Source organism: Protopterus annectens, chromosome 4.part0 (assembly GCF_019279795.1).
Source record: "Protopterus annectens isolate FY-2018-M chromosome 4.part0, PAN1.0, whole genome shotgun sequence".
Taxonomy (NCBI): domain Eukaryota; kingdom Metazoa; phylum Chordata; order Ceratodontiformes; family Protopteridae; genus Protopterus; species Protopterus annectens.
In genome coordinates this window covers 231,256,912-231,269,813 of record NC_056733.1, presented here as the reverse complement: position 1 = coordinate 231,269,813, position 12,902 = coordinate 231,256,912, and the positions used below count along the sequence as shown (strand labels likewise).

The following is a 12,902-nucleotide window of genomic DNA, read 5'->3' as shown; positions in this document are numbered from 1 at the left end:
AGGAATGAGGTCAAGAGTTAAGTCGGATAAGCTGGTTCTCCCCATAGTGCAAGGTAATTGAGGATTTCCTTATTTAAAGAGATTTTAGAGCTACACTTTTAAGGCTTGTATACAGAACACAAGCTCAAGGTTATATAGGAAAGTGGAAAGGGGTGATGAAGAAACGTGGGAGGTTGTGAAATAAGAAGAGAGTAGGATTTTGGATGCAGGTCCTTAAGCAGAACAATCATACAGAATATTATACATTAGTAGAAATTATTCTAAGAACTAAGCCAACATAAGCCAGTATGAGAGAGAGGAAATTCTGCAGATAGGGATAACTGCATGTAGGGGGTATAGATAATAGGCAATATGGGGCTAGAATTTACAGGATTAGATTAGCAAAGGAACCAAGGTATTGGATGCAAGTAATTAGAGAGCAAAAGTTATGTTGAGATAAGATGAGCATAAGCTTGGAGTACAGGTTAGAGATGACCTTCCCTACCATGGTCTAATACCAGAGTATAGGCAAAGAGTAAGAAATAGAGGTGCATTAAGTGAAAGACCAGCTCTGGTAGGATTTTCAGTTGCGTCTAGAACAGAATCTGACGTTAAAGGGGAAATTGGTAATGCATATAAAATATTGCATAATAACTGTAGCAATCAGTCGGACGATAGAAGAGATTGGGAAGAGAAACTTGAAAGGTAATTTACAAAGGTACAATGGATGGACATCTCTGTGGCTCCCAAGTATTCAACAAAGTCCCAAAGGTTTTTAGATTTTTGTTTGGAAGTGTTTGCATAGTTATTTTTATAGCTCAAGCAGATTTCATAGTTTTTTCAGGTAGATAGCAAATGCTGGTGGTGCAGTGGGAAAGAGAAATAATTGGGAATATGTTGGTGGCATGGCAGGTAGCACACTCAACTTTGCAGAAGACTGTGTGTTCTTTTCCCACATCAGGCTGACGGATTGTTGACACTGCGGTGTGATATAAGGAGAAGCACTGCACTCCTGAGTGTCTTTCTTGGGACCTTGATTTAACGTCTCATCCAGTCTGCTTGAGTTGGTTGGTAGCTCATGAGGATATAGAAAATCCAGTGGCATGTATTGAAAACAGTAGGGGAAGTTTCCAGATGACGTGCCCAAATTTCCCCTATTAGTGTGAATACCACCTTTGGTCTCCCCTAAAAAGAGGCTGTGTTAGCCTTGTGGGACTAACCCAGTCAACAAAGGATAAATAAAGTTTTGGGGAGTGTAAAAAGTTGGCAGATTTTAAAAACACACTACAGACTATTTTGTCAGAAATGTTGTGAGGGCAAATGGTTGTAACTAAAGAAATGATTCTTTTGAGCTGGGACACAGGATCTGAATTGCCTGGGCATTATGGCCTAAATAAATTTAGTGATGACTGCGAAAAAGCCTTTACTAGAAAATGGAAATTAAAATGTAAACCAGCTGTTGCTGAAGTACTGAATATTGTCAGAAAGATAAAAGAACTGGGGGTGGAATCTTTAGAAATGAGAATGAGCAAATTGCATAGGAATAAATGGAATTTGTGTGAAAAGTACATGCAGAACACTGTTCGGGAAGGAAGAGTAGGGTTTAAGGGAATGTAGGAATTGAGCAAGTTTGTAATGTTAGGGTGAATGATAATGTATACTGTGTGAAAACATTGAAAAACCTATGGTTTGTTTTCTTTTTTTCTTTTCCATCTATGCTAGAGAAACCTTACTGGCCTCGGATGGTGTTCTTGTGGGCATAAGATCCCATGAGAGGCACGTTGTTTGCTTGGGAGCTGAACATCTTGGTTCTTCCTTTCCCATTTGCACCACCTTTAATCCAAGGGCTTTGTCAGACAGGTGCAATAAATTAATATTAAAAGGCTTGCTACCTGCTTCTTCTGGGGCTAAAAACCCCTTCAAACCACTTAAACATGTTTCCTACAACTCAAGGAAGAGATCTCCTCAGAAGTCACCAAGGGCTTATTCGGAGCCATTAGAAATATTTGGATCTGATGACCTCAGATCTGAAACCTGTAGTGTCACCTTCAGATCCAAAGTCTTCATCAGATCCTAATGGGTCGGCTCCTATTGTCATTTCCCCTTTACCTTCTACTAATTTCTCGGATTCTAAGTCATCTGATCCAACAACCAACTCAGCACGTATTCCAGAGTATGCTCTGAAGCCAGTTTCTCCTTCTCTACCCACTCCACTTTTTCAGACTCCAAGGAAGCACTCTAGACCCTCATCCACAGCATCTTCCAGGTCTTCAAGGAGCTTGACAGAGGCGAATGTGGATAGGATGATGCTTACATTTCTCAGAGCTCAGATCCAGATGGGAGTCCTGCCAGCTCTATCCCCTCATGGATCCATAAGTGCACCTGTTGTGTCCACGCACTCTCCTTCTCTGATCTGACCAGTGGTTTCAGAGTCCCAGGATATGAAATCCCCAAGAGGTTTGGCATCAGATCCTAGGAAAGTATCTTCAACTCCTATGGTGTCTCTGACGGGTTCTGCTCCAATTCTCTTGGATCAGAGCAGCTTGGATCTGAGAGGTCAGTGCCATATTCAAGGGGTTGAATTTGGCCCCGATTTTGTCAGACCCATCCCTTCCTCTGAGTCTCGGCCCTGGACAGCTCGGATTTGATTCTCTCCCCATGAGACTTGGACCTGGGGGTGGCATCTACATTCTTCGAGGAGGAGAGGAGTGGTTTCCCCTTGTCTGTTGACATTCAGGATGGTAGAAAGAGCTTTCTCTCTCAACAGGGAGCCGTCCTGTTTTTTTCTTGGATCCTATCCATCTTTGATTCAGAGCCTCTGAGCCCATTGGACCTGTTCCACAGGGACAGCCAGTGCCGGGAAGTCTCCAGACAGTTCCTCAAGAGGAATTTACCCCCTCTTCTCATCCGAACACCCTGCAGATGGAGGTACCTTGAAAGAGTATGTGTAAAAGGAGGCACTTGGACTCGCCCATGGAGTCTCTCATGGAAGACGCTGATTTCGATGAGAGAGAAGGATCCCGCAGATCACCACCTGATCTCATCTCCTTTAGAGATATCCTCAAAATCCTCAAACAGAAGGGTGGCTGGTCTTTCTAATCTCCTGCTCCTGAAGAATCAGTTTTTCCTGAAAGCTTTTGGTTCTGGACGATCTACATCTTGGGTGATCACCCCCTCCCCCGGCAGGTGTACTGATTGACTTAGTTTCCTGCTGGGCTTGGAAGGAACCAGACACTGTCAAACCTATCCCCAAACTATCAGACAAATTTCTGATTCCTCCTGTGGATAATCCGCACTGGAACAAGGGAGTAACGGTTGATACAGTAGTGGTGGCGGCAGCTAGTAAGAAGGAGCTAGCTGAGCAAAGCTCCTCTGCCCATCTGTCGAACAGGGAGTCCAGAGCTTTGGACATATTTGGAAAGCGAGTGTACACTTCAGCTACATTTGCGCTGAGATCATTAAACAACTTGGCACACTTCACACGGCAGAGATTTGACAAAGGAAATATTAAATGCTGAGTCCATGTCTGCAGAGGATCTCAAAAAAGACTCTATCGCACCTGACCACTCTGCTGTCCATTTCTTATTTGTTGATGAGGCTGATCTCCCATGCAATAGAAGGTGCCTTACGAGCAGCTAGTTCAGGCATAGCCATTAGGAGACTTGCTTTGATGTGGCAGTACAATTTTGCTAAGCCCTTCAAGATATCTTTTGTCAGTGCCCTCTTTGATGGCGCTTTCTTGTTTTGACAGTTAGTTTAAGGCATACTTATTTGCAGCAAACAAGAGGGAAATACTCTGTCGGATGTAGGAATCAAGTTTTCTACACCTCAACAGACCTTTTCTAAAAAAACAACAAGATGGTAAGAAGTATGGTTCTGAAAATCTCAGGGACCTTTCCAGAATTCACATGGGGATAATACCTCCAGAGGCAGAGCAGGATTTTTCAATGGAAGACATCACCCTGGAGGCAGAGGGGACCCACAGAATCAGGGCTTCAGAGATTCCCTTTCCGATAGACCCCATTAGCTCTCCTGAAGTGTTGTCCAACTCTGGAGGCAGTCAGGGGTTGTTTCTCTGCACCTAGATACCTGGACAAATATCATGAACAATTCTTGGGTGCTAAGAATCGTATCCTGAGGTTATTGCATACCATTTTCTCTTCATCTTCCTGTCCAAAAGAAGAAACTTCCCGACATTCCAGCCAGTCAGATGGAAGGTACAGCACAAGAAATACAACCGCTGCTTCAGAAAAGTCTTCTATCAGGTCTCATCTGATTAGATAGTATTCAGAACTTAGTCCTGCTTCTTTTTAGTGTCAAAGAAAACAGGGGACCTAAGACCCATCCTGGATCTAAGCAACTTGAACTTTTATGTAGAGAAAAAGTTTCTAATGGTTATGGTTCAGTCCATCCTACCTCTTCTGCACAAGGATGATTAGATGTGCTCTACAGATCTCCAGGATGTGTAGTGTCACATAAAAATAGACAGGCAATCTAAGAGACATCTTACACTTTCGGCTGGGTGCCAGTCATTACTATTTCAGAGTACTGTCCTTTGGATTCACCACAGCCCTCAGAGTGTTTACCAAGTGCATGGCACTCATGGCAGCTGACATGAGACTCAAGGGATTACAGGTGTTTCTATATCTTGATGATTGGCTCCTCACCACCCCTGTGCAAGCATCAACTTCTACAAGCCAGGAACTACTTGCTCCAGGTTTCCAACACCTTAGGCATCTCAATAAAATATACTAAATTGAGCTTAGTCCCAGTACAGACCCTGGAATTTGTAGGAACTTTCTTGAATACTGCAACTCAGGTGGCAACCTTACCTCTCCAGCGCATCACGTCCTTCAGACATCAAGTACGAGCTATACTATCTTACTTGTCTCCTTTAGCAAAATTAGTACTACAAGCTCTGGGTTCGATGTCAGCTGCCATACTTCTAGTCCCTCCAGCCAGATTCTTTATGTGAATCCTTCAGTAGGCATTGGTGGTACAGTGGTCCATACATAATCAACCCCTGTAATTTTTCATAAGACTGTGATGGAGCATATTAAAGACGATTCCACAAGTGCTATAGCAACCACTACTGCCTTCTTTAGAAGAGGCAACCCTCAGGCCATCTCAGAAGCAGTTACCTGGTCATTGTCACCCCTTTTGTAAGTCTTGTAACATGGACATCTGAAGTAGTTAACTTCATTTGATCAGCAACCTGTGGGTATCGGATCCGATTCGGATCCGAGCCGGCAGCTTTCCTAGCAAAAGATCCGAGCTCCAAGCTCCTCACCCCTATCCATAATACCCTGCTACCTCCCTCTAGTCCCCAGATCTCGTTTGCCACGGCTTCTTGAAGCATCTGAGAACGGGCTCCTAGCATTGGGTTTGTGAGTTGGAAAGCTATTCAAACTTTTTTTCCCTTAAAAATCTCTTTAAACTTGATTTGTGTGGTACCTTTTCCTCCCTTAAACTATTTTGGTAGTTTTTCGTGTTAGCTTTAGTGTAGATATTGTTTTCCCCACCCCCCTTCTGTCTGTGTGTGAAGGTGTGTGCGTGTGGGCCTGTTCTTTTCTAAAATGTCTGAAGGCCCAAAAGCAATTTTTTCTAAATGCTGCGAGTGTGGCCATAAGCTGTCCCCAGCGGATGGCCACACACTGTGTGTTATTTGCCTGGGTGTGGACCACCTTTCGTCGGGCTGCACTATCTGTGCAGCCTTCAACCCCAGGGCTTTGAGGGATAGGAGGACCAAGCTCATCCTTGCGGGCCTTTTGCCCCCTGATTTGGCTTCATCCTCCTCCCTCTCTGTGGCGCCAGCTGCGGCTGCTCCACAGACCATTCCCGCTCCCCTGGCCGGGATTCAAACTCCCTCTTCGGCTCAGGAGGAAAGGGATACCAGAAAAAAGGGCAAGAAAGACGAGGAGCGTGATAGGGACAGGCATCGTAGCCACAAGAGGGGGACCGATTCAGTCCCATCGGCCCCGCCGTCTAAGCAGCTCGCCTCCCCCCTTAACGTCTCCGGGTCTTCCCCCACCCGGCTTCATTCTTCACGTTTCTCCCCAGAGCCAGAGGAGGAGACCCGTTCACCTTCGAGGTCGTCTAGGCTGCCTTCCCGGCCAGCCTCGGCAGCCTCATCCAGGTCAACCAGAAGTTTATCTGACGCGGACATGGACCGGATGATGTCGATTTCTTCAGGCCCAGCTGCAGATGGGAGTGCTCTTGCCTCCCCCCCCACCCCATTTTTCACCCCCATTGCTCCTTCTCCGACCCACTATCGAGGTTTGGAGCTGTCGGATCCGGGTAGCTTTGGAGCCGGGGTGATGTCAGCACCGACAGTGTTTCCTACTTCAGCGCCGACTGCACCTTCCAGTTTGTCGGGTCCTTTTTCGGATCCGAGCTCTCTGGGCCGTGAGCTGAGCGTCTGATCCGCAGGGGTCAGTGAGCCTTTGGCTCCTTTGAGATTGGAGCGCACTGTTCTTTCAGATCCGATTGGGTCATCTCCGGCGCCGATCCACACGCCGGATCAGAGGGGGCTGCTTTCTGATCCTAGGGAGAGCAGCTCACCCTCGGCATTCGACGTCTTTGAGAGGGTCCTTTCTGGGGATTCGAGGCCCCAGGTTCTTGCTACGGATCCACCCACAATTCCCTCTCACATGGGCCTGTCTTCCATCATCCGGCCCTAGGGACAGCCTGCACCTACGTCCCAGATGGTTCCTGTAGAGGAACAGGACATTGTTGGTGAGCCCTTCTCGGACAGCCCCCCCCCCCGAGGAGGTTCCTCACAAACGAAAGTGTAAGAGGAGGCACTTGGACTCACCCGAGTCCCTCACAGAAGACACGGACTTGGAGGAAGGGGAAGGTTCCCCCAGGTCACCCCCCGAGGACGTCTCCTTTGGAGACATTATGGAAATGCTTCGTATTAGAGGGGGGTGGTCAGCCCAAAAGCCTTCCTCTGATGAGTCTGTGTTTCTGGAGGCGTTCGCAGGCCCATCTACCTCTTGGGTGTCCCCTCCCGCCAATCCCCTGGTGGACCTCATAACTACCAGGGCATGGAAGGAGCCGGACACTGTGGAGCCAATACCCAAGAGACCGGACAGGATTCTCAGCCCCCCCACAGACAGGACAGTTTGGAGCAAGGGTGCCCCGGTAGATGCCATGGTGGTGGCGGCTGCCACCAAGAAGGAATTGGCACAGGAGAGTTCATCGGTACATCCTCCAGACAAGGAGTCTTGGACGATGGACCACCTCGGAAAGCGGATGTTCGCTTCAGCGACCTTCTCTGTCAGGTCGCTGAACTATATGGCACAAGTAATTCGGCTCCAGCGGGACCTAATCAAAGAGTACGCTGGGTCACCCCCAGAGTCCATGTCGGCCGAGGACAAACGGACCTTCTCGGCTCAAATGGCCTCTCTTACGTCTATCACAAACAGCTCTATGCGGCTTCTCTCCCATGTCATGGAGGGAGCGGCTAGAGCCAGCGGAGCAGGCATTGTCTTACAACAGGCCTGGCTCCGTCTCTGTGACTTTGCGGAACCATTCAAGGCGTCCTTCGCAAATGCCCCTTTTGACGGTTCTACTCTTTTCAGCAAAACCGTCTGCGATACGCTACTCCAGAGCGAGAAGGATGGGAAGACGTCTGCTGTCGGGATCCGCTTCTCGGCTCCTCAGAGGTCTTTCTCCAGGAACCAAAGAGGACAGAAGAAGATTTGGTTTTGGAAATCCCAACAATCCTGTTTCACTCCGGACCCCTCGTCCTTCAGAGGCAGAGGAGGGCAGGGTGGATGCCGGCCCAGAGGCAGAGGGGGGACCGAAGAATTTCGGGTCAAGGGAACCTTTTTCCGATCGACCCGTGCAGCAACCCTGAGGGGTTGCCCGACTGCTCCTCTCTGGAGGCAGTTTGGGGGGCACTTCTCAGAGCATCTAGCACATTGGGAGTCCATTACGACAGATCGCTGGGTGCTCCGAATCATATCCAGAGGTTACTCATTTCCATTCCTAAGTTCTCCTCCCCGATGTCCCATCCAATCAGAGGGAGGTAGCAGCCTTCGAAATAAATGAGCTACTAAGAAAGCGCCATCCAGCATGTCCTCCCCGGTCAATCCAGATCAGGCTTTTACTCCAGGTTCTTTTTGGTGCCAAAAAAGACGGGAGACTTCTGGCCAATTCTCGACCTGTCCACACTGAACCTGTTAGTCGCCAAAGAAAAGTTCCAGATGGTCACCATTCAATCCATTCTCCCACTTTTACAGGAGAACGACTGGATGTGCTCCATAGACCTCAAGGATGCATACTACCACATTCTAATGGACAGGCAATCCAGGAGGCTTCTCCGCTTTTGGCTGGGAGCCAGCCGTTATCAATTCAGTGTCCTACCCTTCGGTCTCACCACAGCCCCCAGGATGTTCACCAAGGTCATGGTAGTTGTAGCGGCCCACCTGAGGCTTCAGGGAATACAGGTTTTTCCTTACCTGGACGACTGGCTCTTAGTTGCCCCCATCAGGCATCTACTAGGTTCAGCCAGGGACCATTTCCTACATCTCGCCCACCATCTAGGGATCACGATCAACCACAAGAAATCCTCCCTTCAGCCTACTCAGATCTTGGATTTCATAGGGGCCAGGATAGACACAATTCAGTCCAAAGTCTTTCTGACGACGGACAGACTCCGCAACCTAAACCTCCACGTTTTGGCTACTCTACAGTTTTCGGCCCCTCCAGCGGAATTAGTCCTGAGGGCTCTGGGGTCCATGGCAGCGGCCATCAACCTGTCACCGCTCGCACGTTTGAATATGAGAATTCTTCAATGGACGTTACAGGTCCAGTGGTCCATCCTACGACATCCTTTGTCTTCCCCTATTCCCCTCAGCAGGGTTTGCAGGGAATCTCTACTTTGCTGGCTCCATTCCAGGCACCTTCGGGAAGGGCGCCCCTTTTCCATGTCCCCACCCCAAGTCACAGTGACCACGGACGCGTCTCGCCTCGGGTGGGGGGGGCATTGCATGGGCAGAACCGTCTAAGGCACATGGACTCGCACAGAGACCTTTTTGCATATCAGTATTCTGGAGATGAGGGCGGTGCTTCTAGCGTTGCAGGCTCTCCATGCCCTTCTTCCTCTAGGGACTATTGCAATTCAAACAGACAATATGTCAGTGGTCTGGTACATCAACAAGCAGGGGGGAACCAGATCTTACCCACTTTGCCAAGAGGACATGAGAATGTGGGAATGGGCGATATCCACCAACCGCTTTCTCATAGCAACGCACATACCGGGTCGGTCAAACATTCTAGCTGAGTCGAACTATCCTCTCACCTTACGAGAGGTCTCTGAACCCCTTAGTAGCGAAACAGATCTTCCTCAGATGGGGTCAACCTTGCTGCGATCTGTTCTCGTCGCCTTTGAACGCAAAGTGCAGCGAGTTTTTCGCTCTAATTCCCCCAACAGGGGAAACCCCCAGAGACGCTCTGGGGGTAGTGGTGGTGGCAGCTAGTAAGAAGGAGCTAGCTGAGCAAAGCTCCTCTGTCCATCTGTCGAGCAGGGAGTCCAGAGCTTTGGACAGATTTGGAAAGCGAGTGTATACTTCAGCTATATTTGAGCTGAGATCATTAAACAACTTGCCACACTTCACTCGGCAGAGATTTGACAAAGAAATATTAAATGCTGAGTCCCTGTCTACAGAGGATCTCAAAAAAGACTCCCATCACACCTGACCACTCTGTTGTTTGTTTCTTATTTGTTGATGAGGCTGATCTCCCATGCAATAGAAGGTGCCTTACGAGCAGCTAGTTCAGGCATAGCCATTAGGAGACTTGCTTTGATGTGGCTGTACAATTTTGCAAAGCCCTTCCCTCTTTGATGGCGCTTTCTTGTTTTGACAGTTAGTTTAAGGCACACTTATTTGCAGCAAGCAAGAGGGAAAGACTCTGTCGGACATAGGAATCAAGTTTTCTGCACCTCAACAGACCTTTTCTAAAAACCAACAAGATGTTAAGAAGCATGGTTCTGAAAATCTCTGGGACCTTTCCAGAATTCACATGGGGATAATACCTCCAGAGGCAGAGCAGGATTTTTCAATGGAAGACATCACCCTGGAGGCAGAGGGGACCCACAGAATCGGGGCTTCAGAGATTCCCTTTCCGATAGACCCCATTAGCTCTAATGAAGTATGGTCTAACTGTCCAACTCTGGAGGCAGTCGGGGGTTGTTTCTCTGCACCTAGACACCTGGACAAATATCATGAAAAATTCTTGGGTGCTAAGAATTATATCCTGAGGTTATTGCATATAATTTTCTCTTCCTTTTCCTGTCCAAAAGAAGAAACTTCCTGACATTCCAGCCAGTCAGATGGAAGGTGTACAGCACAAGAAGTACAAAAGCTGCTTCAGAGAAGTCTTCCATCAGGTCTCTCATGACTAGATAGTATTCAGAACTTAGTCCTGCTTCTTTTTAGTGCCAAAGAAAACAGGGGACCTAAGACCCATCCTAGATCTAAGCAACTTGAACTTTTATGTAGAGAAAAGAAAGTTTCTAATGGTTATGTTTCAGTCCATCCTACCTCTTCTGCACAAGGATGATTGGATGTGCTCTACAGATCTCCAGGATGTGTAGTGTCACATAAAAATAGACAGGCAATCTAAGAGACATCTTACACTTTCGGCTGGGTGCCAATCATTACCATTTCAGAGTACTGTCCTTTGGATTCACCACAGCCCTCAGAGTGTTTACCAAGTGCATGGCACTCATGGCAGCTGACATGAGACTCAAGGGATTCCAGGTGTTTCCATATCTTGACAATTGGCTCCTCGCCACCCCCATGCAAGCATTAACTTCTACAAGCCAGGAACTACTTGCTCCAGGTTTCCAACACCTTAGGCATCTCAATAAAATATACTAAATCAAGCTTAGTCCCAGTACAGACCCTGGAATTTATAGGAACTTTCTTGAATACTGCAACTCAGGTGGCATCCTTACCGCTCCAGTGCATCACGTCCTTCAGACATCAAGTACGAGCTATACTATCTTGTCTCCTTTAGCGAAATTAGTACTACAAGCTCTGGGTTCAATGTCAGCTGCCATACTTCTAGTCCCTCCAGCCAGGTTCTTTGTGAGTCCTTCAGTAGACATTGGTGGTACAGTGGTCCATACGTAATCAACCCCTGTCATTTTTCATAAGACTGTGCTGGAGCATATTAAAGACGATTCCACAAGTGCTATAGCAACTACCACTGCCTTCTTTAGAAGAGGCAACCCTCAAGCCATCTCAGAAGCAGTTACCTGGTTATTGTCACCCCTTCTGCAAGTCTTGAAACATGGACATTACCTCTAGAGACAGTTCAGGACTTACTGTGCCCATCTCCATGTTATTACAAACCATACCTTCTTGGGTTTGGCCACTCAGTGGTCTCTAAACTCACTGAATCTTCCAAATGTTACTGCTGCAACAATGACCAATACAGTGGTCATAGTACAGTTATGTCAGGACCTTGCCATAATTCTAGATGTTTGAGTGTAATTCTCACTATCTGGCCTTCTGTTCGTTCTTGTAGTCTTCTTGGAGTCAGGGAGGGAGTGGAGACACAATCACCTGTCTCTTTACCTTCCCTCTGTATTACCACTAGAAGGCACGCCATTCCTCAGGTTGACTTCTCTTTGGGCTGCCACCTAGAAGGCTTGTGCTCTGGTCTTAGTCCAGACTTCCATTGCTGACAAGAATGTGAAAGCACTGAAGATAGCATGGTTGGATTTCCCTTTTGTAACACAGATATGCTGCATCCATGTGGGAAGCTGTCAGCTCAGTTTGGAGCGAAAAATGGTGAAAGCTCTGGGCTTCTCTGGTCATCATGCCTTCCGCCGTAGAAGTGTCAAGTGTTATCACTACTACTACAATAAACGCACTAGAAAATCTATAATTAAATTTGTAACACAAATGTGTATTCATCTCCTTGGTGTCTGGACTCTGCACTACCCCCATATTATTCATGTTGTGGATTTAGTAACTGCTTATCTTATTGCAAAGAATATGCATCTGCCTGTACCTAGATGACTACATCATTCATCCCCCGTCAGAGAAGAAGATAAGGAGAACTTTGAATCTTGCCATCTCCTGTCTGTCCAGCCTTTGTATTTCCATCAGCTGTCACAAATTAAGCTGTTCTCCTGCCAGTATGGACATTTTTGAGAGCAATAATTACAACAAAAAAAATCTTCAACCACCTTTCTTCTTCAGCTTTGCTGTGAGACATGTTCTGACATTAAACTTGTGAAGGGCTTCAGAGTACATTTCTGCTTTCATACTCATTGGTCCACTGGCAAAGTGTCTTACGAGAAAGTTCCAGTAGTACGTACAGAACTTGTAGCTGTGCTACTACATCTCCTGAACTAGGCATTGTCGGTTTCCCAGCCATTCATTGTAAAATCAGATGATGGGCACAGCAAGAGCTGTTGAACTTGGGAATGAACTTCCCATCCCTCTAGGGGAACAAGAATCTGGCAGTAGATGCGTCTGAGCATGTTTGTGGGCCCACACTAAATGTTTTTGGGTCTAGGTGGGGTTGAACTACAGAACCAAAGTCCAACTCACTCTTTTCAAAGAAATGCTGACATTAATCCATGCTGTCCTAGTTGGAGACCAGGAGTACAAACAGCACTCAGAGAACATTGCAGTTTTGTAGTGTGTAAACAGCTGGGGGGCACTTGCTCTTACCACTCGTGCAGCCTGGCTGTACTTGTTCATCATGAACCTTAATTCAAGCAGTTTGTTATTCCCTCAGAATAGAATGCTGAGAAGTCTCCATCCTCCTAAAAATGAATATAAGATCTGGGGGGGGGGGTCTCAGAAATGGGGGGGTCCCAAAAGTGAATCCCTCTTCTCTTTTATTTGCTAAGTCATAGAAATGTTGCTTATGATTGCTTCACAGGCACACTTGGG

The 12,902-nt window shown here is 47.2% G+C and overlaps 1 protein-coding gene across 1 annotated transcript in view; it reads left to right on the top strand.

The window, feature by feature from the left end:
- Positions 1–12,902, top strand: part of SUPT5H (SPT5 homolog, DSIF elongation factor subunit) — a 1,344,557-nt gene that overhangs the window by 494,828 nt on the left and 836,827 nt on the right. The window lies entirely within an intron of this gene.